Source organism: Salvelinus sp. IW2-2015, linkage group LG2 (assembly GCF_002910315.2).
Source record: "Salvelinus sp. IW2-2015 linkage group LG2, ASM291031v2, whole genome shotgun sequence".
Classification (NCBI taxonomy): Eukaryota; Metazoa; Chordata; class Actinopteri; order Salmoniformes; family Salmonidae; genus Salvelinus; species Salvelinus sp. IW2-2015.
In genome coordinates, this window is record NC_036839.1 from 36,965,676 (window position 1) to 36,979,158 (window position 13,483).

Genomic DNA, 13,483 nt, shown 5'->3' on the forward strand with positions numbered 1-13,483 from the left:
CCACAATCAACTTTATTTAAAACAAATACCGCACCAGGTTTACCAATGAACACCTGCACTAATGTCTCAGAGTTGGTCTCACACCATTTGTGCCAAAGTTCAAACCATTGGCAGTAGACAGAAAGTGTCATTTCTTTCATTGATGCAAGGCCAATGCCCAGAGTGACTTCTACATGAATATTGCACGGCCCACATTGACATTCTGTGCATTCAGATTCTTATTTTTGTTCAACTCTCCTTCGTTCTCCAGAAAACATGCACTTTATTTGATAAAAAATACATTGTTTAATTCAAGGCCCATGTATAATGGTGGACTTTTTAGATAGACAATGATGCAACCACTTTCATAATTCAGCAATGTTGATGTAATGTTGCACATTCTTACATTCAAAAGAAGTAGTAATTAATAGTACTTATTAGTCTAATTTAATGTATTTAATTTACATTTTATGTAACAGAATGTTTCCTAAGTCGTAGACTACAAGCTTTGTTATTACGCTGTACCACAGCGCCGATGTCACGTTCCTGACCTGTTTTCTGTTGTTTTGTATGTGTGTGATGGTCAGGGCGTGAGTTTTGGGTGGGCAGTCTATGTTTGCTGTTTCTATGTTGGTTTTGGGTTGCCTGGTATGGCTCTTAATTAGAGGCAGGTGTTTTGCGTTTTCCTCTAATTGAGAGTCATATTAAGGTAGGTTGTTCTCACTGTTTGTTTGTGGGTGATTGTCGCTGTGTCTGTGTTTGTTGCACCACACGGTACTGTCTCGTCTCGGTCGTTCCTGTTCATGTGTTCTTCGTTTCATGTAAGTTCGTAGTTTAGGTCTGTCTAGTTCGTTTTGTTATTTTGTATATTTAGTCAAGTGTATTTCGTGTCTGTCTTCGTCTTACATTAAAGTATTATGTATTCATCACCCGCTGCGCCTTGGTCTACTCACTCACCGAAAGAGAGCCGTTACAGCCGATAAAGGACGATATCTATCCGGACCTTGCCACCTAGGACATTTGTGTCACTGGATCTTCTCAAATACTAGTTGAGTACCCCTGGGCTATAGGCTACCTGTAATTAGCTTAGCAAAGTTTAATTGCAATTATAAACCCAGATTTTAGTCCGTAGCCTATGCCTATTGAAATAACAAGTCAGTCTTGCAAATAGGCCATTTATAACAGTTTATAGTGTTAGCATCTGGCACATAATAACGGCACAATTGCCCGAAAATAGCCTAACATTCGCTTTTTGAAGTTCGTCCAAGTGTTTCTTGCACAGAGGTTTTGAGATCCTCTGTCCAACTTTCATCACTCAATCCTGTTGGATTTATCTATAGTTATGCACATGCGCAAACAAGATTTATTTACAATTATAAACTGGGTGGTTTGAGCCGTGAATGCTGATTGGTTGAAAGCATGGTATGACAAAAACATACTTTTTACTGTTCTAATTACGTTAGTAACCAGTTTATAACAGCAATAAGGCACCTCAGGGGTTTGTGGTATATGGCCAATATACCACGGTTAAGGGCTATGCCATAAGAACAGCCCTTAGCCGTGGTATTTTGGCCATACATTACACCTTCTCTGGCCTTATTGCTTAATCATAGCAGTCAAAACAAGTTAAATCGGCATCCATTGATCGTAAATGATCTGGAGAGTTTAATAAGAGCGATTTATCTTTTCTCTTGTCACATATTCTTAAACTCACAAGAATCATTATTTTGATGGAAAACCTAATTTTGCTTCTTAGCCTACATCGTTAAAAATAACCGATATTCCTTCTTAATTCGCTCGATAAAATTATGGGGAAAGGATGAATGTAGCAACGCCTCTCTTGCTGTGAAACATTTTTTTGAGATAGTTTTCAGACAGAACAAACACTGCAATTAGCTACGCTACGTTTCCTCGAAGAATAACCAAGACCACACCAACCATAGCAGACAAAAAMAAATGTTTTGTTAAGAAACTAAGCTAGTTATGAACCTCATTTAGTAAATGGTTGAACCCATAACGCACATTTAAACAGAACCTCAGTTGTGCATGCTAGCATCAATTTACCAGACTCAAATGTCAGCATTGCCATGCAAAAGTAAAATGTAGTCTGGGGGCTGCACAACGGGCACAAGGGTAAAATACCGGTATACATAATTTTAATAGCAGGATACTGTAAAGTTCATTATCCCTCTGAAGAGTATGAATTAGGCTGCTTGAGAAGGTTTGAATCCTAAGCAACCTGCCTACACATAGTACAATACAAACATAGCTACTGTAGTAGGTCAAAGCTGTGTGCTGGAAAACCTTGGTAGAGCATGGGTGGAATAGGCATTGTTGTGCTTGTGAATTTACTTTATTTTTTGGCTTCAGACCAATGCCTATTCTCACTTAAAAAGTAGTTTGGGGTTTTTAATAGCTTAGAGGAAGTCCACTGTACTGTGATCTATCTGTATGGATCAAAGATCATGGTTATGTTGCCATAGAGATGGACACAAAATATGTTGACTTATTCCGGGGTAAGATGTGTGGGTGGTGTGTGGAGGTGGACAAGAGGTGTGTGTGTGTACCGTGTCATTGAGCCCAGGAACGGAGCGGCTCCTCAGACTGAGGGCCTCATCACTGGCAGAACCAGGAACAGACAGGTCCAACTCAGAACGACTACGATCTACAGAGAGAGAGAGAGATGGAGAGAGGGAGAGAGAGAGAGATGAGGAGGAAGTGACAAGGTATTCCCTCCCCACAGCCACACATAAAGACTGTTATTTTCAGTTATTTCACAGCTATGCCTAATGACACTAATTGGTGTTGTTGTTATGAAATGCTAACATGTGACAGAGCACCATATGCTGCTACAACAGCCGGCTGCTACCAGGGGAACATTAGAAAAGTGTTTGAGTGGCGAAAGGGAGAAAGAGAGGAAGGGAGAAGAGAGAGGAAAGAGAAAGASTAGAAGAGGAACAAGAACAGGGGAGTAAGTGAGTGTAAGAGAGAGATCAAGAGAGATCTAGAGTGAGAGAAAGAAAGAAAGAGTGAGGAAGAAAGGAGTATGAGGAGAGAGAGATAAATAAATAGAGAGAGAGGGATAAATTCACAGAGCTGGAGAGAGACATGGTGGATCTCAGAGAGCTAGTCCACACAATCCAGACAGAACAAACCCACAAAACAGACCAGCACAACAACAACCCCTCAACAAGACCCGGAGGGCAGAAGGTGGAGATGGACGGCTGTCTGAGAGCTGACTGCTATATGGATTGAGTTGAGAGAACTTATGGAGGCACACACGGTACTGAAGGATGAGGTCAGAAAGCTGAGGTGTAACAGAGAGCAGGACACTCCCCGAGAGAAGCCAGCAGAACAGCCCACTTCAGACCCGGACCACAACCTCAACACCACAATCAGATAGACAACACAGGACCCACCAACCCAACAGACCCCGCCCCCATGTCAGCTCCCCTGATAGCCCTTCTGACAACCCCCCCACATCCACTGAGGACACACAAAAGCCAGAGATTGTGTTCCTCATTGACTGAAATGGCAAATACATTCAAGAAGATAAACTTTTTCACAAACACAGAGTGGTTAAACTCTGGTGGCCAAACACTAGGCATGCCCTGGAGCTGTTGTCAGAGGACAGACTAGAGTCGCCCAGCCACATCATAATTCACACAGGCAAGAATGACCTGAGGGCCCAGATGGAAAGGGTGGCAACAGCACTCAAGGGAGTGACTGAAAAAGCTTCTTCCACTTTCCCCAATGCACAAGTGGTTATCTCCACCCTGCTACCACAAAAATACTTCCACCCAGCCACCATACAGCGGGTGAATGAAAGCATTTCCCAGGACTGTGTCTCAAAACCTAATGTCTACCTGGCCCACCACATCACCCTGGACTTTAACAGCCTTTACAACCAGGTCCACCTCTACAAGGCAGCAATCCCAACTTTTGCCAGGACAGTGAAGGACGTCACCCTCAACCATAACCCCAGCACCTCACAAAGGAGCAACAGAGCAAAGGACACCCCACCCAGACCAGCGGGACACCCTCCCAAACCTGTAAGACCCCCTCCTGAAGGACCTGCACCGAGAGAACACATGCCAAGAGGACCTACACCCAGATCACAGCATCACCTGCCACACCACAACCAGCTAAGACCCAAGCAAACCCTGGCCACACCCTATATAGGCCCCCCCATATCAGACCTATGCCCCTTCTGCCCACCCCATGCCCCCCGCCCATGCGGCAAGGACCTCAACATGACAGCAGGACATATGCCCAGGCCGTGAGCAGAGCAAAAGGCCCAACCCCCACTGTTACACCCACACAAGCCCCATCCTGCACCCTAAGAGGTATGTATCAGATGCTCAACATGCTCTGCTCACACCTACTGTAATGATCCGGGCCTAAACCACACAACAACTACACTAGACACTATGGAACATGGCATAAAGGAGACGGACCCACTGGTCGCCCTCTAGGTTACAGAGAGCTGGTAGTCCCATCCACCAAACCACCAGGTGTGAAACAGGGAAGAGACTCAGGGGGTATGCTAATTTGCTATAGAGCAGACCTAACCAACTCTATTAAATTAGTCAAAACAGGAACATTTTACATCTGGCTAGAAATGAATAAGGAAATGATCTCAACAGAGAAAAATGTCCTCCTGTGTGCTACCTATATCCCCCCACTAGAATCCCCATACTTTAACGATGACAGCTTCTCCATCAACAATTTCCAGGCTCAGGGACATGTACTAGTCTGTGGTGACCTAAATGGACAAGAACCCGACACCCTCAGCACACAATGGGACACAGAATTCCCTCCCCCATATAACCTCCTAGACACAACTATGACAACATAACCAACAAAAACGGGTCACAACTCCTGCAGCTCTGTCGGACGCTGGGTATGTACATAGTCAATGGTAGGCTTCGAGGGGACTCCTATGGTAGGTACACCTATAGCTCATCTCTTGGCAGTAGTACTGTAGACTATTTTATCACTGACCTCAACCCAGAGTATCTTAGAGCGTTCACAGTCAGTCCACTGACACCCCTATCAGATCTCAGCAAAATCACACTCTACTTGAACAGAGCTATGCTCAATCATGAGGCATCAAAGCCAAAGGAACTGAATAATATTAAGAAATGCTATAGATGTAAGGAAAATAGTGTGGAAATATACCAAAAAACAATTAGGCAACAACAAATTCAATCCCTTCTAGACAATATCCTGTAATAGTGAAGGTGTAAACTTGACAGTAAAAAACCTAAACAGTATATTTGACCTCTCAGCTTTCCTATCAAATCTAAAAATGTCAAGCAGACAACCTAAGAAAATGAACAATGACAAATGGTTTGATGAAGAATGCAAAAGCCTAAGAAAGAAATTGAGAAACGTATCCAACCTAAAACATAGAGACCCAGAAAACCTGAGCCTTCACTGTGGTGAATCATTAAAATAATACAGAAATACATTACAGAAAAAGAAGGAACATCATATCAGAAATCAGCTGAATGTATTTGAAGAATCCATAGACTAACCACTTCTGGGAAAATTGAAAAACTCTAAACAAACAACAACACGAAGAGTTATCTATCCAAAACAGAGATGTATGGATAAACCACTTCTCCAATCTTTTTGGCTTTACAACAAAGAACAAACAGTAAAAACATATACATGATCAAATTCAAATCTTAGAATCAACTATTAACGACTACCAGAACCCACTGGATTCTCCAATTACATTGAAGGAACTACAGGACAAAATACAAACCCTCCAACCCAAAAAGGCCTGTGGGGTTGAAATGAAATGAAATGATAAAATATACAAACCACAAACTCCAATTGGCTATACTTAAACTATTTAACATCATCCTCAGCTCTGGCATCTTCCCCAATATTTGGAACCAAGGTGTCACGTTACTGACCTTATTTCCTTTGTTTTGTCTTTGTTTAGTATGGTCAGGACGTGAGCTGGGTGGGCATTCTATGTTATGTGTTTCTATGTTGGGTTCTTTTCAATTAGCCTGATATGGTTCTCAATCAGGGGCAGGTGTTTTACGTTTCCTCTGATTGAGAACCATATTAAGGTAGGCTGTTCACACTGTTTGTTTGTGGGTGATTGTTCCTGTGTTAGTGTTTATGCCACACGGGACTGTTTCGTTTGTGAGTTTGTTCCTGTTCGTGCGTTCTTCGTTGTCTGTAAGTTCTCATGTTCAGGTCTGTTTACGTCGTTTATTGTTTTGTAGTTTGTTAAGAGTTTTTTCGTGTTCGTCTTTCTTTAAATAAATCATTATGTCTTCATACCTCGCTGCATATTGGTCCGATCCTTGCTCCTCCTCAGACAAGGAGGAGAACGAACGTTACACAAGGACTGATCACCCCAATCCACAAAAGTGGAGACAAATTTGACCCCAATAACTACCGGGGGATATGTGTCAACAGCAACCTTGGGAAAATCCTTTGCATTATCATTAACATCAGACTTGTACATTTCCTCAGCGAAAACAATGTACTAAGCAAATGTCATATTGGCTTTTTACCAAATTACCGTATGMCARATTTCTTTCCACAGCGCCGGGGGGGTGAGACAGGGAGGCAGCTTAACCCCCACCCTCAACCAACATATATATCAACAAATTCGCAAGGGCACTAGAACAGTCTGCAGCACCCAGCCTCCCCCTAATGGAATCTGAAGTCCAATGTCTACTKTTTGCTGATGATCTGGTGCTTCTGTCACCAACCAAGGAGGGCCTAAAGCAGCACCTAGATCTTCTGCACAGTTTCTGTCAGACCTGKGCCCTGACAGTAAATCTCAGTAAGATAAAAACAATGGTGTTCCAAAAAAGGTCCAGTTGCCAGGACCACGAATACAAATTCCATCTAGGGACTTCTATGCCATCAAAAGGAACATAAAATTTGACATACCAATTAGGATCTGGCAAAAAATACTTGAATCAATTATAGAACCCATTGCAATTCATGGTTGTGAGGTCTGGGGTTCTCTCATCAACCAAGAATTCACAAAATGGGACAAACACCAAATTGAGACTGCATGCAGAATTCTGCAAAACATATCCTCTGTGTACAATGTAAAACACCAAATAATGCATGCAGAGCAGAATTAGGCCGATAACAATTCCCCTTCATAAAAGGCCATACCAACAGAGAATATTAACCTGAAGAACGAGCCCCCCCAAGAGTAATTAATTGACACATTGGAAAGGAATTAACAAAAAACGAGCAACTAGAATGCTATTTGGCTAAACAGAGAGTACACAGTGGCAGAATACTGACACTGGTGACCAACCCAAAATTAGGGAAATCTTTGACTATGTACGATTCAATGAGCATAGCCTTGCTATTGAGAAAAGCCGCCGACAGGAGACCGTGGCTCTCAAGGAAGACAGTTATGTGCAACTGCGCACAAATGAGGTGGGAAACCGAGCTGCCTTCCTACCTCCTTAGAGAACATATTTCCCTCAGATCACACAGACACACAAAGAATTCCAAAACAAATAAATGTTGATAAACCCATATCTACTGGGTGACATGACACAGTGTACCATCACAGCAGCAAGATTTGTGACCTGTTTCCACAAGAAAAGACACCAGTGAAGAACAAACTCCATTGTAAATAAACTATATTTACGATTTATTTACTGTTACATTTTGATAGCTTACGTATCTTGTTAATTATTATTTCACTTGCTTTGGCATGTAAACATATGTTTCCCATGCCAATAAGCCTTTAATTGAGAGAGAGAAGAGAGAGAGATAACAGGGTGGGTGGGAGGGAGAGAGAGAGAGAGATAACAGGGTGGGTGGGAGGGAGAGAGAGAAGAGATAAACAGGGTGGGGGGAGGGAGAGAGAGAGAGAGATAACAGGGTGGGTGGGAGGGAAGAGAGAGAGAGATAACGGGTGGGTGGGAGGGAGATAGAAGATAAAGGTGGGGTGAGAGAGAGAGAGAGAGAGGAGAGGTAGGAGAGATAAGAGTGAGTACAGGTGGGTGGCGAGAGAGAGAGAGTGGAGGATAAGCAGGGGGTGGGAGGAGAGAGAGAGAGAGAGATAACAGGGTGTGGTGGGAGGGAGAGGAGAGAGAGAGATAAAGTGGGGGATGGGAGAGAATAGGGAGAGAGAGAGAGAGATAACAGGGGTGGGGGGAGGAGAGAGAGAGAGAGAGAACAACGGGTGGGAGGGAGAGAGAGAGAGAGAGAGAGAGGAGAGATAACAGGTGTGGGAGGGAGGGAGAGAGAGAGAGAGATAACAGGAGGGTGGGAGAGGAGAGAGAGAGAGAGAGAGAGAGAGAGAGAGAGAGAGGAGAATAACAGGGTGGTGGGAGGGAGAGAGAGAGAGAGATAACAGGGTGGGTGGGAGGGGAGAGAGAGAGAGAGAGAGAGATACAGGGTGGGTGGGAGGGAGAGAAGAGAGAGAAGGTGGGTGGGGAGGGAGAAGAGAGAGAGAGGATAACAGGAGGGTGGGTGGGAGGGAGAGAGAGAGAGAGATAACAGGGTGGAGGGAGAAGAGAGGAGAGAGAGATAACAGGGTGGGTGGGAGGGAGAGAGAAGAGAGAGAGATAGGTGTGGTGGTGGGAGGGAGAGAGTAACATAGGAGCTGTAATAATTATGCCTTTGGCAGCTTTAGTGACAGTTTAACGTGTAAACTTGTTAAGATATTTTTATCAGGTTTAAGACAAATGATTAAATAATTCTACCCAGAAACTTAACCATTAGGATTAGAGGTTATGTAGCATGGGACAAGGGAGTAATTAAAAATGATAACCAATTGTGAAGAAAGGAATGTATGGTATGTGTCGAAAGAAAGCAGAGACTCGTTAACTATATGTTTGAACCGACCAGCTATAACTCTGTGGAGATAAGACAAGACAGCGAGAGCCTCCAGTTTCTTCCTATCTGGGGGGGACTGGACGGTCAGCTAAGTGGTAATAAAGTGTGGTGAGACTTCAGGGAGATAATCCAGATATAATATTAATGTATGTAATGTATGTGCGTTAGTGTGGTTGGAATGGACTTGGAATCAGCTTTTGTCTTTGTGGAGAGGAGGAGGGACATTTAGGACTTATGACGCTATGTGTGATATATAAACTAATGTCAATGGTATTTTGAGTAAAGTTTCTGTCGAGAAATAAAGCTATTGATTAATTTGGACATGGTCTTTGTCTATTTTATGCAAATAAGAATCTTACAATTCTTAGGAAACGGACAGAGTGGTTTGCTTGGTTATAATTAAATTGGATTCGAAAATATAGAAACGAAATTCCTCTAACAAAACTTCATTCTTACAATGTTGCTACAACTCTCCCAATGTCTACGTCACGCTCCCACGCACCCAGAGTTCAATATGACACTTCCTAACCCACCACCAGTCTAACTAGCTTAAGACCCTAATTAATACACACTAACCCACCACCAGTCTAAAGAACACTTCCTAACCCACGCACCAGTCTAATAGTATTCATAACCCACACACCCAGTCTAATAGAACTTCCTAACGACCCCGTTAATAGAACCACCCGTCTAATATTTCACTGGCTTAACCCCCAGACCCGGCCTTTCTAATCGACTGTGCCGGGTACTTCCCTGGAAGGATATTGACTCATCTCGTCAGTTGAGGATGCCTGCGTTTCTTTAAAAGTTACTTCTCACCATATTAGACAAGAATGCTCGTTCAAAAATGCAGAACCAAGAACGATATAGCCCTTGGTTCACGTCCAGACCTGACTGCCCCCTCGCCAGCACAAAAACATTCCTGTGCGAACTGCAATAGTGAAGAGCCCCCTGCGATATTGCATGTTCGGAAGTCAAGCAACGCTCGAGTCAGTCAGGAAAGCAAAGGCCAGCTTTTTCAAGCAGAAAATTTGCATCCTGAAGCTCTAACTCCAAAAAGTTCTGGGATACTGTAAAGTCCATGGAAAAAAGAAAAAAAAGCAACCTCCTCCCCAGCTGCCCACTGCACTGAGGGTAGTAACACGGTCACCACTGATAGTCCGTGATAATCGAAAACTTCAACAAAATTTCTCAATGGCTGGCCATGCCTTCCTCACTGGCGACTCCAACCTTGGCCAACAGCCCGCCCCCCCCCCGCTGCTACTCGCCCAAGCCTCCCCAGCTTCTCCATTTACCCATATCCAGATAGCCGATGTTTGAAAGAGCTGGAAAACCTGGACCTATACAAATCAGCTGGGCTTGACAATCTGGACCCCATATTCTGAAACTGTCCGGGATTGTCGCACCCCACTATTCACCCAAGCACCATACCCTGTTCGGAAGTCAGACATGACTGCCTGAAATATAACGTCTCATTAGATTAGAGAGCGGATGGATATATGTAAATATGGTTCAGGGTCGTGAGATTATCCCCGCATAGTGATTGGAAAGGTCTGCCCTGCGACTGCCAAGGCTTTGGCGGTCAATGACCCCCTGGCGGGTGGTGGCAGGGGGGAGACAACCGGCGGGTGGCAAGGTCAATGTTTTAACCAAGTACCTCATTTTAGGTTCATTCCTTCTGTTTCGGGTAATCTAAGGTTGATTCTAGGAAAAGGGCGGAAGAAGTGGCGTGCACAACAGATCACTCGAAGATGTGGGTAATGGGTGGACATTGACGGCGGACAGTTAGAAATAGGGGTCATTTGTCAGTCCAGCGTTTGTCATGGGTCAGGTTTTCGACATACGCCTTCTTCGTACATGGCTGTGCAAACAATCTTAGGTTTGTCTACTCTGGAGATCATGGGTTAGGTAACGAGGTGGAGCACGGACAGAAGGCCTGCTCGCGCAAGGAGTGAACTAAACTGATATAATAGACGCGATCGATAAGAGACATTATGTGCGAGGTCGTCATCGAATCCACTGGGGAAGGGGGTGTGTGATGCTGGTCAACTCACAGGGTATGGGTCTTATGGGGGCGGTTTTGCAGATAGTAGCCCATAGGGGTTTTGGATTGTCTATGACTGCTTTGCCTGGTTCCGAACTAAGTGATTGCAGAACAGAGGTTCGGTAGAGTGTCAAAATCGAGAGGAATGTGTTTGGCGTACCTGGGGTCTTGGCAGTCTCTATAGGGTTAACGCAGGATAAGAGGTTTGATTGGTGGAAGGGGTTGTAAGTCTTTTTTTTTCTTACTTTATAGACATGGAATGATGTATAGCTTAGTTGGTGAGTTGTGTGCCGCGTTGCGATCTCTCAACTGGTTAGTGCACCTCTAGGGCAGGGACACAATAATGCTATACATTTGAGGTGGCACGTTCTTGGGAAGCAGTCTGTGGCTATCTATACTCAATACGTACTTTGCATTTGCATATCAAACTCCTTCCGTGTTTGCCTCCAACTGCTCTTAAAAACGCTAGTACAGAATAAAATCATGGGTTTTCAACAGTCTTTTGTTTAGGCATGCACCGCCTTGCATTTGCCGACTAGCAATCACCATGGACGGTTGACCCTCAGAATATAGTAGAAATCTATAGTTACTAGGTGTCTGGAGACTATTGCTAAATTGCGGCTAGGTCCAGACTCATATAAGATGGAAACATTTTCCATCCAAAATCAAATCAAGAATCGGCTATTCTAGGGTTCGCAAAGATGCATATAGTTCTTCTACATGCTCACGGGCAGAAAAGCTTTGGACACGCCTTATTGTTAGACTTTTACTGAATACTGATCATACTGAGTGGGAGGCGCTTGCGTACTTTTCTTGGGGCGTTCTATGGGATCTAAAAAATCGCTTTCCATATCTTTCAGTGGATAGGATGGTCATGGGCTTTATAAACAGTGACATTTATTGATTTTGGTTATTATAACAGATGTTGACGGACCACCATGGCGACGTGGGTATGGCCTCATGTCTGCGGACTGGCCTTGGCGCTACATAATGGCAGTTCTGTTCCGTCGTCAGGGACCACGAACTGACTGAGCTCTCGAGGTTTCTTCTTACAGTTGTTCTTGGTGGCTATGGGTAAGTGGTGGCCGCTTATCATCAGTTTATGGTCAGGATGGGCTGGACCACCCGCCGCAGACGTCGGGCGTCCTTGCAGGGAGTGGGAAGCTAGATAAGAGGCTATCTCATCATTATCTGATCATCCCTAAAGTCAAATCCGGTCATTTGGACCGCTTTCTTCTCAGTTTTGTGCTCTGCGACTGGGCAAATGCGAATTGCAAAAAACTCTGCTAGTTGGAGAACTTTCTTTTATCTCTCTTGGCTATAACTTTGGAAGAACTATTGCTATTTATGCTGAGTTAGACTAACCGATGATTATGGTTGAGCATGTGACAGATAGTCGCAGGTTTCTGATACAAACTCCCTTCCGCAATTTACCTTCCTTTAAATGCACCATGAACCATACTGCTTTTATTAATTTGATTTTTGCTATTTTGACACGTAATCTTTCTTGCCATAGATATCTGATGATTTATCAGTCCAGTGTTATCTGCTAATTGTATATTCGATTTATATTGCTCACATCATGCCTTTTCACACGATTGTTATAGATTCATCTACTTTTTTGGAAATGTTAATTGGATTGTAATTTAGTATAGTTTAGGCTCATTGTGTAACTGCATAGGTGTTGTCTGTTATACTAGCTATGCTTTTATCTTTGGCAGGTGCAGTTGCAAATGAAACTTGCTTCTAACAGTTTCTACTGGTATAAATAAAGGTAGAAATAAAAAAATTAATAAATATAAGAACATCTCATAACGGGACAACCCAGTCTAATAGAAAGACTTGCCTAACACATGACCACGCACCCGTCTAATAGACATTCCGGAACCCACACACCCAGTGTAATAGAAACTTCCTAACACATGCTCGCCGCGCACCAGTTATAGACACTTCGGGTGAAACACACCCAGTCTAAGTAAGAACATTCTACGCACGCACCCAGCTCTAAGATAGAACACTTCCTAAGGACGCACCCAGTCGATATAGACATTTTAGACCCCGCACCCAGTCATAGAAAACTTCTAACCCGCACCAGTCTTAATAGAAATTCCCTACACATGTCCCATGCAGCGCCAGTCTATAGAAACTTCATAATCCGCACGTCTATAGACCTGGTCCTAACACGCACGCAGTCTAGAGATAGAAACTGTCTAACCCACGAGGCAGTCTAATAGACACTATCTAAGCCCGCACTCAGTTATGGGACACTTTCCTAACCCACGGACCCATTATAAGAAACTTCCTACCACGCCAGTCTAATCGAAACATTACCTAACACATGCTCCATGCGACCCAGTCTAATAGAAACTTCCTAACGGCAACAGTTAATAGAAGCTTCCGTAACGCCGAACCAGTTAATGAAGCACTTCCTAGATCACGCAACCCCAGTCTAATAGACACTTCCTACCAGCACAGTTCTAATAGACACTTCTAAACCCCGCACCCAGTCTATAGACACTTAATCACCACCGTCTAATAGAACACTCGTAACGGCACACACTAGATGTATCGAATTTCCAAGACCCACACAGAGCACTCCAGTCTAATAGAACA

General features: G+C 43.7%; 1 pseudogene; it reads right to left on the reverse strand.

Annotated features, from left to right (window-relative positions):
* LOC111971694 (synaptotagmin-like protein 5) overlaps positions 1 to 13,483 on the reverse strand; it is an 80,769-nt pseudogene that overhangs the window by 23,903 nt on the left and 43,383 nt on the right.